The sequence below is a fragment of the Macaca mulatta genome, chromosome 8 (assembly GCF_049350105.2).
Source record: "Macaca mulatta isolate MMU2019108-1 chromosome 8, T2T-MMU8v2.0, whole genome shotgun sequence".
Classification (NCBI taxonomy): Eukaryota; Metazoa; Chordata; class Mammalia; order Primates; family Cercopithecidae; genus Macaca; species Macaca mulatta.
The window spans coordinates 39,017,943-39,034,871 of NC_133413.1; positions in this window are offsets into that span (position 1 = coordinate 39,017,943).

A 16,929-nucleotide genomic window follows, 5' to 3' on the forward strand; every position below is an offset into this window, starting at 1 on the left:
GCATTTTGAATTTTAACTACATTTCCCTCATGCTTCTTCTACCCAGTGTAGTAAAAAAAGAAAAGGGGAGGGGGAGGGGATTGTAGCCAGGGAACTCTTAAACAATTCAGAATGTGCAAGGAAAGGGAGAGGGGAGAAAATTCTTCCATTATGTGCGGAAAAGCCAAAAGGCCAAAAAAGGTTACACACACACACACACACACACACACACACACACACACACGAAGTATTAAAAATACTGGGTCTGAACTACATTTGGAAAGCTCATACCCCTAAGGCTCTTAAACATTGATTGCCCTGTAATATTACCTAAATGTCTACTACCACTTTATTCAAATGGAACTTAATGGTAAATGACTTCAGTCATGTACCAGTGGAGATGTAAAATGACTGTCTCTGCCAGGCCAGATGGCCATCCCACCTTTTAAAAGTGCAAAGAGACTTTCCTTCACTGCTTCAGCCACTCTCCAGACCTTCCAAATTTCTCACTTGCCACTCAGCTTTTTAAAATAAACCAGATGGTGAGGAGCCCAAGGCCAATGTCCACCCTTTTTGCAAAGACTGAAGGAAGCTAATGTCTCAAGAATTGAGCTCAGAAGAGACTTGGGCACCCCAGGGAAAAGGCACTGTCCCATAATCACAGGGGTGGCTGTAGTGGATACGGTTAACCCAGGCAGAAGGGCCAGGGAATGGCCTGCACCACCAGAGCAGACTCTAGACCATGCGCGTCCACAAAGATAAAGAATTCTGATGAAAAGGAGAGGATGTGAGGGAATAAAAGACTATCATAAGTCTTTTCATCAGGAATCTCCAACAGGAAGCTTCCAGCAAAATATTCCATATATGAGCTTTCATATTCCATATATGACTATATGAGCTTTCATATATAGACAAACTTTCTGGAGAGAGAACTAACCCATATTTGGTTGTCCTTAGCTCAAGACTGTATCAGGGAAGTGTCCATCCTATCTCTCCACACTACTCTCGATACCTGCCCCAGGTTTCACACTCCCACCCACTGCCTTTCCACTACCCAGCTTTCCCTCTTTCTTTCCATCTCACAAGGTGAGGGCATCACTGGAGAAAGTCAGGATTACCCCAAAGTCTTTCTGCATCAATAGGTGGTAAAGACCTGTGCAGGGGAGTGCAGGAGTTTCACAGGTGCCATGACTTTGTGTTTAAGATCATGTGGAGGGAAGAAAGTATCAGGTACCTTCCCTGTACCTTTAGGAATAAATTGTGAAGCTTTCTCTCTTTTCCATTTTTTGAAAAATTATATAAAGTATCTATCTCTTAAACATAGCAAAATTCATATATAAAATAATCAAGGCCTAGAAATAGATTTAGTTACATTAGTTATATATCCTATACACACACACACACATATATATACACACACACTGGGAGAAGCAATAATTGAAATTATTTTAGTATTAACATAATTATCAATTTTGTCAGACTTTAATTTATATTTTGCCAATTTAGATATTGTTTTTTGCCTCTGTTTACTAACGTATTGACTCATAGTTGCTTAAACATTTCTTTTAACATTTAAAAATATCTAGGGTACCTATAATTCTGGCTTGTTCAAATTTATGTTGCACATTTTTGCATCTTTATTTACCTTTTTTATTCTTTCTGAGACGGAGTTTTGCTCTTGTTGCCCAGGCTAGAATGCAATGGCGTGATCTCAGCCCACTGCAACATCTGCCTCCCAGGTTCAAGTGATTCTCCTGCCTCAGCTTCCCAAGTAACTGTGATTACAGGCATGCACCACTATGCATGGCTAATTTTATATTTTTAGTGGAGACGAGGTTTCTCCAAGTTTGTCAGGCTGGTCTCGAACTCCTGACTCAGGCGATCCACCCACCTCGGCCTCCCAAAGTGTTGGGAATACAGGCGTGAGCCACCATGCCCGGACATATCTTTATTTATCTTGATCAGTCTTGCTAAAGATTTGCCCACTTTGCTGACCTCTTCCAGTCAGAGTAAGGGCGCCATCATTCAACTAGCTTCCCAGGCTAAAGTCCTGAGCACCATACTGGCTGCATCTCATGCCTTACATCCAATCCATCTACAAATCATTTAGGGTGTATCTGGCATCTGGTGAATCCTTAGCACCTCCCTCTTGATCACCCTGGGCCATCCTTCCCCAGCCTACGTGCCATGTTTCTCTTGTTTCCTCCATCCCCAGCCAAGAGCACTGGCCACCTATCCTCCCTCTCCCCAACCCCAGCCTCCCTTTATTATGTCTGAGGTGAAGCAGGTCCCAACTGGGCACACATTATCTCCACTTCTGCTCTTTCCCTAGTGTAGTTCATCAGACCAGTTATCTCCTCTGTGTTCCCCACTGTCATCCCCCAACTCACTCCCCCCACCACAAAACCTTCTCTCATCAACATTAAAGCAAAGTCAAGTTTAGTACTGCCTACAAAGAAAAATACCCTTTGTTGTAGTTTCCACCCTCCCTGACTCTACCCCATTCACAACCAAGATTCTCAGAAGAGGCATCTAACTCCTTGTCTCTACTGCCTCACCTCCATCTCACTCCTTAATGCACCTTGGGCATGATTGCACCCCACTACTCCATCTAACTAGCTCTTGCCCAAATCCCAATGCATCCTTACTACTGTACTTCCCAAGCTTGATTTTCCTGACTCTTGGCAGCATCTGACATGACTGACCCCACCCTTTTTCCTGAAATGCACCAACCCTCAACCTGTCTCCTCTCTCCAGCAGCCAAGGATGGTCTCTTTTAGTGTTTTATTGCTCCCACCTCATCTTCTCCCTTGGATTCTATGACTCTGCTCATGGCTTTCTCTTATCTCTCTGACTTCTAAGTAGTCTCCTCTTTCTCAGTCCATACTTTCTATGACATCCCTTAAATGTGATTTTTCCCAGTGTTCTGGGCTCAGCCCCCTTCTTTGCAAAATCTCCCTTGGGTGGTCCTGTCCTGGCTCCAATAGTCATCTGTAGGTTGCTATCTTACAGATACAGATGTTGTGATTAAACTTATAAGTTAATATTTATCTCTGTGAGTTGAGGAAAATGTTATTAATTCAAGTCATCTTTTATATGTTTTCATAAAAGTATAACATTTTCTTCAAGTAATTCCTGCCTATTTTCTGTTTGATTTTTTTCCCAGAAATTAAATGAAATTACTATTCACATATGTTCTTTTCTTTTGAGACAGAGTCTCATTCTGTCACTGAGGCTGAAGTGCAGTGGCACAATCTCTGCTCACTGCAAGCTCCTCAACCCAGGTACAAGCGATTGTTGTGCCTCAGCCTCCTGAGTAGATGGGACTACAGGTTGGTGCCACTACTCCCGGCTAATTTTTGTCTTTTTAGTAGAGACAGGGTTTCACCATGTTGGTCAGACTGGTCTCAAACTCCTGACCTCAAGTGATCCTCCCACTGTGGCCTCCCAGAGTGTTGGGATTACAAGTGTGAGCTACCGCACCCAGTCTATTCACACATTTTCTAATAGGTTGTTTTTAATGTAGATGGAAGCTATAAATGTTTGTATATTTATTCTGTAACTAGTCACCTTATTAAGCACTCTTCAATGATAATAGATTTGCAAATTCTTCTTATACATTTTCCAGGTTATTAAGAATATAATCCATAAGTCACAGCAACTGTTTTCTTCCCCTTTCCAATATTTAAGCCTCATATTTTCTTGGGCTATTTCTGGGACTCTCAGAATACTATTAAATGATGATGCTGGTAGCCAGTATGTTTAATTTTTCTTAGATTTTAATGGGACTGTCTCTAGTGTTTCATTATTTAAATATAATTATAGCTTTTTATTTAATATGCATATCATTCATGGTGTTAAAGTATCTTTATACTTAAAGTTTAGTAAGAATTGTATTTGTAATTAATCAGGAATGGAAATTATACAAATTATTTTGGAGCACCTATCAAGATGATATTATAATTTTGCTTGGGTATTTGTACTGGTGAATTTTATTTAAAACAGATTAATGTTAAAGCATCTTTGCATCTCTGGAACAATCCTTTCTTGGTCATGTATAATCATTCTTAATATTGTGTTAGATATAATGGTAATATTTTATTAAGAATTTTTGCACTTATACTCAAAAGTGAGATTGACCTATAGCTTTTATATCTAAAGTATTAATTGTCATGTTTTAGGTACAATATTTTGACAGCTAGTCAGTTGGGAAGATTTACTTCTTTTTCTATGCTCTGGAGTGGATTAAATAGTATAGGAAGCATTGTCTCCTTACATATTCCCCCATAAAATTGTTTTGGAAAATAATTACTTTATTGATTTTTCACATGCACTTATACTTATGGTTTACTTGCTAAATAGTCTATAATCATATATACTATTTGCCTTTTAATTCTGCACAAAAGTGGTTTCTCTTTTTTCTTCTAATGGCCAACTGTTTGGATTGCTTACGTATATACTTTTATTTGCATTTCTTTAAATTTTATTTTTGCATTGTGATCAGTGAGGCCTGTAAAATTTCTAGTCTTTGAATTTATTGAAGATTTCTCTTTTTAGCCAGAGTAAGATTAAGTTTCATAAACATAGCATGGATGTTTCAAAAGAAGATATATTTCTATTTAGAAAGTGCATGCTTCTGTATATATTAAGAGATATGATATATGTTTTATTAGATACAATGTCACTATTTACCCAAACATTGTTGAAATTACATGCTGGATTGTAAATAACACTCCTCCTAGTCCTTGGCACAACTATATGCTTTTTCCTATTTTTTAAAATAGGAAGTTCATTTTCATAATATTCCATGAGGCAGAAATTAGACATCCATAATCACAACTCCATTTTATCCAGGAGTCCCAGAGAAATCTTTCTAAAATGCCAATATCATAATAAAACATATTGTCTAAAACTTTTAAAAATTTCATTTCCACTTCCTAGTCCCTATGTCTTCCTCAATTGTCCTTAGGTCAAGGTGCAGACTCCTTTGAATTACCCCAGGTTCTGGATCCTGCTTGCCTCTCTCTCACCTCCTTTCTTGTTTCTCCTCATATTTTTTTATTTTATTTTATTTTATTTTATTTTATTTTATTTTATTTTATTTTATTTTATTTTATCTTACTTTTTGAGACAAGATCTGGCTCTATCATCCAAACTGGAGTGCAGTGGCACGATCAAGGCTCCCTGCAACTTCAACCTCCAGGGCTCAAGCCATTCTCCCACCTCAGCCTTCCAAGTAGCTGGGACCACAGGCGTGCACCACCATGCCTGGATAATTTGTGTAGTTTCTTTGTAGAGATTGGGTTTCACCATGTTGTCCAGGCTGGTCTCAACTGGTGAGCTCAAGCAATCCGCCCACCTCGGCCACCCTAAGTGCTGGAACAGTCGTGAGTCACCGCACCCAGCCGCTCCTCCTCATACATAACTTAATTCATTAGTCATAGAATAGATAACTCTTGTAGTTCCACGTTTCTTTCTTCTTGCTTTAGGGTTTTTGTACCTGTTACTCAGACCCCAGAATATATTACCTACCTTCTGTTTTGGCCTAGTTAGACCTTACTTGTCCTCTAGGACTCAGTTTAAATGTACGTTCCCATTTCCTGACTGTAAGATAAGGCTTCTGGAAGCTCCCTCTGATTTCAGCTCGTCCTTTTTGCTGTCTTTAGCATACATCTCATCGTGCTATAATTGCCAACCTTCCTAATTAGACTATGAGCTCCTGTGCCCAGAGATTGGGTGACTTGTTTAGTGCCTAGGGTAGTGCCTCTCATAAAATCAACGTTCCACAGAATCACGTCCAGGATCAGGCTGCTAAATTAGTTCCAGCCCCACCATTTGTGAGTCTGCTGCGCTTTTTACCAGACACTGGGCAGAACTGAGCTTTCAGGTTGAACACCTTGTAAAAATAATGATTACAACTGACTTCTTTGAGTACTGACTATATTTCAGGTATTGAACAGAGGTATTATTATTCAGGGACAGCTTCATGGGTGTGTGACCAGTGAAGTTTCACAAGGACACCATGTTCAGTAGGGGTCTCATTTTCAGAGTCTGGTCACCATCTTGAAATTTGTGTCCTGTAGGTAAAATCTGATGGGACAATGAAGTGTATGTTGGCAGCTGTTTGGAGTCTCATCTCATGTGTGGTCCCACGTCTGTCTGCACCCCACCCACAGATGTCTCCAGGATGGGTTCTCACTTCCTGCTCCCCCAACCCTGCCCAGTTAGTGCTACCATTCCTTGCTCCTGGTGGCAGCCTGGGCACAGCAAGGGTTAGGATCAGGCACTTACACACTGCATGGCAATCATATGTTGGGGCCCTGGGCACCTGGGAGGGTCTGCATTGCCCTGAAAATATATGTTGTCCTAGGGAGCATGACATCAAGTGGCAAAGAAAAAACACCATGAGAGGTTGAGAGAGAGACAATAAAAGAAAGAAAAAAGCTTTCCTGCCTTTTCTTCTTACACAGGAGCCCCACAGATTATGTAGCCAGCCCTGCTGTTATCATTCTTATTTCAAAGACAAGGAAACCACAGCCACACTGCTAGTCTTATATGGTGGCCCTGTGAAAATGAGAAAGACATACCCTCTAGGCAGACCAATTATGAAAGAACACCTCTTTTTATCTGGATTCACAAACAGAATGCTGGATTTCAGACCATTCTTACCAGTTTAGCCAGATTCCTTTGTGTAGGGCACAAAACACACAATCATCTGCATTGACCCTGAAGGAAATAAAGGGATAAAACATACTCAGGCAACAGAGCTCCCAGATAGTGCATTATATCCAAACCTACGCTTTCTGGCTTCAGAATCTGTGCTCTAAACTACAACACAAGTGTTTCCAAGTTTGCCTGGATATATACATGTGAGATATCTTTTGAAATACAAATTTCCAGTCTCTACCTAATACCATGGAAATCAGACTGTCTCAGGGAAATGTCTGGGAAGCAAGTTTCTTTTTTAACAAGTTCTACAGGTAATGCTTATTATTTTAGAAGCTAGGGAAACATTGTTATATTATACAGATTTTACAAGATCTAAGTATTTAATTTGCAAAGGACACAGCCAGAAAGTACCTAGCAGATTCAGACAGGCAGAAATGTAAAAAATAAAAATCTCAGCCAGTGGCAAAGTATTATGGTCCAAGGAAGAATATGTCTTGGTTTTGCTGTTGCTCTTAAAATGTGTGCTGTTGGCTGGGTGCAGTGTCTCATGCCTACAATACCAGCACTTTAAGAGGCCAAGGCGTGTGGATCACGTCAGGAGTTCAAGACCAGCCTGGCCAACATAGTGAAACCCCGTTTCTACTACAAATACAAAAAAATTAGCTGGGCATAGTGGCAGGCACCTGTAATTCTAGCTACTTGGGAGGCTGAGGCAGCAGAATCACTTGAACTCAGGAGGCGGAGGTTGCAGTGAGCCGAGATCACACCATTGCACCCCAGCCCATGCGACAATGTGAGACTTTGTCTCAAAAAATAAAATAAAATAAGGGCTATATTTATTTTTGACAAAATCCCATGTCTTTAACACAATAATTTTCTTCTAAATTGAGAGATAATTAGAAAAGGATGACAAAACTTCCCCTTCTGTTCCATAATGAAGTATTTATGTGAAATTGGTCTTATCACCATAAAATCCTACAAAACTGAACAAAATATGTGAAACAACCCTTTTCAGACAAGATAGTACAGGTAGTGAAGGACTGTGAACCCTGAGAGAAGGGAAGTACTTGAGATGAGCCATGCAATCATCCAGGTATCCTGTCCTGAGGCTTTTATGAAGACCTAGTCCAGGGAGAGAAAACCTAAATAGAACAATCAGAGCGAAGAACTAAGGAGATCAAGATTGGAGTTCAGAGAGGTTGTAGAAGCTTAGATTTATTAGGAAGAATACCAACAAACTGCATAAAGAGCTCCAGAAATCCACATGAAGAAACCAGGGAGTCTTTGGCTGACATTAAATTACACATGTGTAGTGTGAGTATCTGTAAGGCTAGGCAAAGACAACTCTCTGGAAAATGTAACCTGAACAACTAAAGTTCACAAAGGGTGGGGAAGTGTTTGAGTTATAATAAACCTGAATAAAAGAGTTTTCGTTGAACACCCAGCATATTCAGTAAAGACGCTAGAAGGCCATGACTTAGAGATAGAGTTATATTACTCTTAGTATAAAGGCAATTTTAGACCTGCCCTTAAAAAATATCTTATAACAAAGCCTTAAAAGCATCAGAATAATTCACAAGTAAGTTAAGTGCCTGTTAGACCCAAACTCAACACTCTTTAAAAGAAGAAAACAAAATTCAGGCATTCAACAATGCAAGAATTAAAATGTGCAACACTCATTCAAACTTATTAGACATACAAAGATGAAAAAAACACTTTTTAAATCAATTACAAAATATTACAAATCAACAGAATACTGTTTACTATGTTCAAGCATTTAAATGAAAATATGAATGTAATGAGGAATAAAATGGCAACTGTAAAAATTATTAAAGTGGAAATGCTATGTCAAAAATACTAAATCTGAAATTAAAAATTCACTGGAATTAATACTAGATTAGGCACAGCAGAATAAAATAAAAGTAAGTTTGAAGGCATAGCAATAATGATGATCAAAACTGAAACATTCAGAGAAAAAAATGCTGGGAAAAACTTTATTAAAATCTTAGTTGTTCTTGAAACAATATCCAGTAGTCAACATATAAGTAACGGAGTTCCAGAGAAGATAGTGGAAGGAAGCAAAATAAACTTCTTAAAGAAATACTGGCTACATTTTAAAAATATTCCATGAAAAATAGAAATTAATGGATCAAAGGTAATCTAGAGACTCCCTAGGAGAATAAACACAAATAAAATAATTCATTATTTTAAAATGTTTTGAAGCCACAAAATACTTGCAAACTGAATCCAACAGCACATCAAAATGCAAATTCACCATGATCAAGTAGGCTTTATCCTTCAGAGGCAAGGTTGATTCAACATATGCAAATTAATAAATGTGATTCATCACATAAACACAACTAAAGACCAAAAACACATAGGTATCTCAATAGATGCAGAAAATACTTTCAATAAAATTAACATCCCCTCATGTTAAAAACTTTCAAAAAACTAGGAACTGAAGGAATATACCTCAAAATAATAAGAGCAATCTATGACAAATCCACAGACAACATCATACTGAATGGGCAAAAGCTGGTAGCATTTCCTTTGAAAATCATCACAAGACAAGGATACCCTCTGTCATCACTCACACTCAACATTGTATTGGAAGTCCTGGCCAGGGCAATCAGGAAAGAGAAAGAAATAAAGGGCATCTAAATAAGAAGAAAGAAAGTCAGACTATCCCTGTTTGTAGATGACATGATTCTGTATCTAGAAAACTCCATAGTCTTGGCCCAAAATCTCCTTCAGCTGATAAACAACTTCAGCAAGGTTTACTGACACAAAATCAACATATAAAAATTATTAGTGTTCCTATATACTAACAACAGCCAAGCCAAGAGACAAATCAGGAACACAATCCGTTCACAATTGCCACAAACATAATAAAATACATAGGAATACAGCTAACAAAGGAGGTCAAAGATCTCTACAATGAGAATTACAAAACACTGCTTAAAGAATACTACCCAAAGCAATGTACAGATTCAGTGCTATTCCTATCAAATTACCAAAGAGATTCTTCACAGAACTGAAAAACACCAGTTTAAAATTCATATTGGAACCACAAAAGAGCCCAAATAGCCAAGGCAAAAAGAATAAAGCTAGAAGCAACACGTTACCTGACGTCAAACTATACTACAGGGCTACAATAACCCAAACAGCATGGTACTGCTACAAAACAGACACATAGACCAACAGAACAGAATAGAAAGCCCAGAAATAAGGCTGCATATCTACAACCATCTGATTGTCAACAAAGCTGATGAAGACAGGCACTGGGGGAAGGACTAACTATCCAATAAACAGTGCTGGGATAATAGGTTAGCAATACGTAGAAGATTGAAACTGGACCTCTTCCTTATACCATATACAAAAATCAACCCAAGATGGATTAAATATTTAAATGTAAAGCACAAAACTACAAAAACCCTGGATGACAACTTAGGCAATACCAGCCTAGACATAGGAACTGCAAAGATTTCATGATGAAGATGCCAAAAGCAAACACAACGAAAGCAAAAATTGACAAATGGGATCTAAATAAACTTAAGAGCTTCTGCACAGCAAAGGAACCTATCAACAGAGTAAACAGATAACCTACAGAATGGGAGAAAATATTTGCAAAATGTGCATCTGACAAAGGTCTAATGTGCAGAATCTATAAGGAACGTAAACAAATGTCAAATGTACAAGAAAAAAACAAACAACCCCATTGAAAAGTGGTCAAATGTTACCAGTGGAGGGCCTTGACTATGTCATCCAGGTTCTTGGCATTTTAAACAAATAATTGGACAAAATACACAAAGAAACAAAAGAATTAAGCAAAAAAAAGCATAGATTCATTGAAACAAAAGTATACTCCACAGAACAGGAGCAGGCTTGAGCAAGTGGCTCAGGAGCCCAGATTACAGAATTTTCTGGGATTCAAATACTCTCTAGAGTTTTCCCATTGGTTACTTGGTTACACCCTATGTAAATAAAGGAGTGGCCCGTGACCAGTCTGATTGGCTCTAGGAGGGGACCAATCATTGGCTGAAGCAGAGTTACAAAGTTACATATGAAGACTTGGCCCACAACCAGTCTGATTGGTTGTGGGACAGGACCAATCAGAGGTACTTTCCATCTTTCATCTGTGACGCAGTGCAAAGGGAGTAACCTTTTGATACTTTTGTTACTTGGGTGTGGAGAGGTGGGGGTTTTCCTTTTGATTCAGTTCTAGGAAGTCAATGAGAATCAGCTTTAGGTTCCCCGCATCCAGACCCTATTCTTCTGCCTCAAAAGAACATGAACAGACGCTTTTCAAAAGAACAGATATATGTAGCCAAAATCATATTAAAAAAAAAAAGCTCAACGTCACTGAAAACTATATAAATGCAAATCAAAATCACAAAAGTAAAAAAATAACAGATGCTGGCGAGGCTGTGGAGAAAAGGGAATGCTTATATACTATTGGTGAGAGTGTAAATTAGTTCAACAATTGTGAAAAGCAGTGTGGTGATTCCTTAAGGAGCTAAAAATGGAAATATCATTCAACCCAGCAATCCCATTACTGGGTATATGTCCAAAGAAACATAAACTATTCTATCATAAGGACACATGCACGTGTATGTTCATTGCAGCACTACTCACATAGCAAAGACATAAAATCAACCTAAATGCCCATCAATGGCAGACTGGATAAAGAAAATGTGGTACATATACATTATGGAATATTATGTAGCCATAAAAAGAATGGAGATTATGTCCTTTGCAGGAACATGGATGGAGCTCAAGGCCATTATCCTTAGCAAACTACTGCATAAACAGAAAACCAAATACCACATGTTCTCACTTATAAGTGGTAGCTAAATGATGAGAACACATGAACACAAAGAGAGAAACAACAGACACTAGCTCCTACTTGAGGGTGAATGGCAGGAGGAGGGAGAGGACATGAAAAAAAAATAACTATTGGGTACTAGCCTTAGTACCTGGTGATGAAATAATCTATACAATGAACTCCTGTAACACGAGTTTACCTATATATCAAAGCTGTATATGTATCCCTGAGCGTAAAAATTTAAAAAATGAAAAACTTTTTTTTCTTTTTTTTTTGGTTTTGAGACGGAGTCTTGCTCTGTCGCCCAGGCTGGAATGCGGTGGTGGAATCTCGGCTCACTGTAAGCTCCGCCTCCCGGGTTCATGCCATTCTCCTGCCTCAGCCTCCCGAGTAGCTGGGATTACAGGCACCTGCCACCACGCCCAGCTAATTTTTTGTGTTTTTAGTAGAGAGGGGGTTTCACCGTGTTAGTCAGGATGGTCTCGATCTCCTGACCTCGTGATCCACCCGCCTCGGCCTCCCAAAGTGCTGGGATTACAGGCGTGAGCTACTGTGCCCAACCGAAAAACGTTTTTTAAAAATGCTGAGGAGGATAGTGTTTAAGAGAAAAATATTTAAAATAGCCAGATATATAAGAGACACAAAGATGAGAACACCCACTGATTTATGAAAAATAATGTACACCAGAATACAACTAAATGATATATAAATGCAAACAAAAACAAAACAAACAAAAATTGTGAACCTAAAAGAATATACTTCAAACATGAAGGTTAAAATTTTCAAGCAACAACTGAGGTGATTCCTCATAAGCAGAATTCTACTACAAAATAATGTTTAAGGGAATTATTTACACTGAAGGAAAATAATCCCAAGTGGAAATTCAGATTGACATAAAAGAATAAAATTTGCCAGAAATGGTAATTATGTGCATAAATATGAAAGACATATTATTTATGTTTTAAAAGTAATTTAAAATAAAAATAACTATATTGTGAAATTAATAGTACATGAAGAGGTAAAATATACGACAAAAATAGAACAAAGGACAGGAAGGAGTAATATGGTGATATACCATTTTTTGGTAATAACTTTATTGAGATATAATTCACACAACATACAACTCACCCGTTTAAAGAGTATAATTCAGTGGTTTTTAATATACTCACGGAGTTGTGCAACTCTCATTGCAATCAATTTTAAATGTTGTCTTCAATTCAATAAGAAATCCTATACCTTTTAGCTGTCACCCTTCTACTCTTCCCATCTCCATACCCAGGCCTAAGCAACCACTAACCTATTTTCCATTTGTACAGAATTTCCTGTTGCAGACTTTCATATGAGTGGAATCATGTGGTATGTGGTCTTTTTGACTGGCTTTTCTCACTTAGCATAATGTTTTCAAGATTCATTTATGACGTAGCATGCTGTATTAGTCAGGGTTCTCTAGAGGGACAGAACTAATAGGATAAATGTAGATATAAAAGGTAGTTTATTAAGGAGTATTGACTCACATGATCACAAGGTGAGCTCCCACTACAGGTCATCTGCAAGCTGAGGAGCAAGGAAGCCAGTCTGAGTTCCAAAGCTGAAGAACTTGGAATCCAACACAGTAGAAAGATGTAGGCTGGGAGACTAAGCCAGTCTAATCTTTCCACATTCTTCTGCCTGCTTTTATTCTGGCCACGTTGGGAGCTGACTAAATGATGCCCACCCAGATTGAGGGTGGGTTTGCCTCCCTCAGTCCGCTGACTCAAATGTTAATCTTCTTTGGCAACACTCTCACAGACACACCCAGGAACAATACTTTGCTTCCTTCATTCCAATAAAGTTGACACTCAGTATTAACCATCACACATGTGATGTACTTCATTTATTTTTATTTCCAAATAATATTCCATTACTTGGATCTACATTTTGTCCATTCATCAGTTGATGGAAATTTGACTTGATTACACTTTCTGGCTCTTATGAATAATGCTGCTATGAACATTTGTGTACAAGATTTTGTGCAAACATGTTTACCACTGTCATGCCTACATAAAAGTGTAATTAATAAGTCATATGGTAATTCCATGTTTAGCCTTTTGAGAAACTATCAGACTGATTTTCAAAAAAGCTGCACCATTTTTACTTTCCTATCAGGAATGTATGAAGATTCCAATGACTCTACTCGCTCATAAAAATCTTGTTGTTGTCTGTCTTTCTGACTGCAGCCATCCTAGTGGGTTTGAATTGGTATGTCATTGTGGCTTTAATTTGCATTTCATAATGACTTATGAGGTTGACTCTCTTTTAATGTACTTGTTGGCCATTTGTATATTGTCTTTTAGAAAAAGTGTATTCAGATCATTTGCTCATCTGTATATTGGGTAACTTATCTTTTTATTACTGAGTTGTAGGGGTTTGTTTGGAAGTATACTTTTTTCATGTCCTTGCGTTGTACAAAAAAAAAAAATGGTATAAGATTACAGGAATACCTCAGAGATTGAAGGTTTGGTTCTGGATTACCACGATAAAGCAAATATTGCAATAAAGCAAGTCATACAATTTTTTTTTATTTCCCAAGACATGTAAAAGTTATTTTTACACTATACAGTAGTCTATTAAGTGTGCAATAGCCTTATGTCTAAAAATAGCACACATACCTTAATTTTAAAAATGCTTTATTGATTAAAAAATGCTAATAATCATTTGAGCTTTCTGGCAGTTGTAATCTTTCTGCTAGTGGAAGGAGTTGTAATGTTTTTGCTTTGATATTGGTGGCTGCTAACTAATCTCAATGGTAGTCACTGAAGATTGGGGTGACTATGACAATTTCTTAAAATTCTTAAATTTCTTTTTTTGTTGTTTTTTCTTTTTTATTACACTTTAAGTTCTAGGGTACATGTGCACAACATGCAGGTTTGTTACATATGTACACATGTGCCATGTTGGTGTGCTGCACCCATTAACTCGTCATTTGCATTAGGTATATCTCCTAATGCTATCCCTCCCCCATCCCCCCATCCCACAACAGGCCCCGGTGTGTGATGTTCCCCACCCTGTGTGCAAGTGTTTTTATTGTTCAATTCCCACCTATGAGGGAGAATATGCAGTGTTTCGTTTTCTGTTCTTGCGATAGTTTGCTAAGAATGTTGGCTTCCAGCTGCATCCATGTCCCTACAAAGGACATGAATTCATCCTTTTTTGTAGCTGCATAGTATTCCATGGTGTATATGTGCCACATTTTCTTAGTCCAGTCTGTCATTGATGGGCATTTGGGTTGGTTCCAAGTCTTTGCTATTGTGAAGAGTGCCACAATAAACATACGTGTGCATGTGTCTTTATAGCAGCATGATTTATAATCCCTTGGGTATATCCCCAGTAATGGGATGGCTGGGTCAAATGGTATTTCTAGTTCTAGATCCTTGAGGAATCGCCAAACTGTTTTCCACAATGGTTGAACTAGTTTACAGTCCCACCAACAGTGTAAAAGTGTTCCTATTTCTCCACATCCTCTCCAGCACCTGTTGTTTCCAGACTTTTTAATGATCGCCATTCTAACTGGTGTGAGATCGTATCTAATTGTGGTTTTGATTTCCATTTCTCTGATGGCTAGTGATGATGAGCATTTTTTCATGTGTCTGTTGGCTGCATAAATGTCTTCTTTTGAGAAGTGTCTCTTCATATCTTTTGCCCACTTTTTGATGGGGTTGTTTTTTTCTCGTAAATTTGTTTGAGTTCTTTGTAGGTTCTGGATATTAGCCCTTTGTCAGATGAGTAGATTGCAAAAAGTTTCTCCCATTCTGTCGGTTGCCTGTTCACTCTAATGGTAGTTTCTTTTGCTGTGCAGAAGCTCTTTAGTTTAATTTGATCCCATTTGTCAATTTTGGCTTTTGTTGCCATTGCTTTTGGTGTTTTAGATATGAAGTCCTTGCCCAGGCCTATGTTCTGAATGGTATTGCCTAGGTTTTCTTCTAGGGCTTTTATGGTTGTAGGTCTAACATTTAAGTCTCTAATCCATCTTGAATTAATTTTTGTATAAGGAGTAAGGAAGGGATCCACTTTCAGCTTTCTACTTATGGCTAGCCAGTTTTCCCAGCACCATTTATTAAATAGGGAATCCTTTCCCCATTTCTTGTTTTTGTCAGGTTTGTCAAAGATCAGATGGTTGTAGATGTGTGGTATTATTTCCGAGGGCTCCATTCTGTTCCATTGGTATATATCTCTGTTTTGGTACAAGTACCATGCTGTTTTGATTACTGTAGCCTTGTAGTATAGTTTGAAGTCAGGTAGCGTGATGCCTCCAGCTTTGTTCTTTTGGCTTAGGACTGTCTTGGCAATGCAGGTTCTTTTTTGGTTCCATATGAACTTTAAAGCAATTTTTTCCAATTCTGTGAAGAAAATCATTGGTAGCTTAATGGGGATGGCACTGAATCTATAAATTACCTTGGGCAGTATGGCCATTTTCACTATATTGATTCTTCCTATCCATGAGCATGGAATGTTCTTCCATTTGTTTGTGTCCTCTTTTATTTCATTGAGCAGTGGTTTGTAGTTCTCCTTGAAGAGGTCCTTCACATCCCTTGTAAGTTGGATTCCTAGGTATTTTATTCTCTTTGAAGCGATTGCGAATGGAAGTTCACTCATGATTTGGCTCTCTGTTTGTCTGTTATTGGTGTATAAGAATGCAAGTGACTTTTGCACATTGATTTTGTATCCTGAGACTTTGCTGAAGTTGCTTATCAGCTTAAGGAGATTTTGGGCTGAGACAATGGGGTTTCCTAAACATACAGTCATGTCATTTGCAGGGACAATTTGACTTCCTCTTTTCCTAATTGAATACCGTTTATTTCTTTCTCTTGCCTGATTGCCCTGGCCAGAACTTCCAACACTATGTTGAATAGGAATGGTGAGAGAGGGCATTCCTGTCTTGTGACAGTTTTCAAGGGGAATGCTTCTAGTTTTTGCCCATTCAGTATGACATCAGCTGTGGGTTTGTCATAAATAGCTCTTATTATTTTGAGATATGTTCCATCAATACCAAATTTATTGAGAGTTTTTATCATGAAGGGCTGTTGAATTTTATTGAAGGCCTTTTCTGCATCTATGCATCTATTGAGATAATCATGTGGTTTTTTTTGTTTTGTTTTGTTTTGTTTTGTTGAGACAGAGTCTCACTTTGTCACCCAGGCTAGAGTGCAGTGGCCCAATCTCGGCTCACTGCAAGCTCCACCTCCCAGGTTCACACCATTCTCCTGCCTCAGCCTCCAAGTAGCTGGGACTACAGGCACGCACCACCACGTCCAGCTAATTTTTTGTATTTTTAGAGATGAGGTTTCACCGTGTTAGCCAGGATGGTCTCGATATCCCGACCTCGTGATCCACCCACCTCGGCCTCCCAAAGTGCTGGAATTACAGGCGTGAGCCACCGCACTCAGCAATCATGTGGTTTTTGTCGATGGTTCTATTTA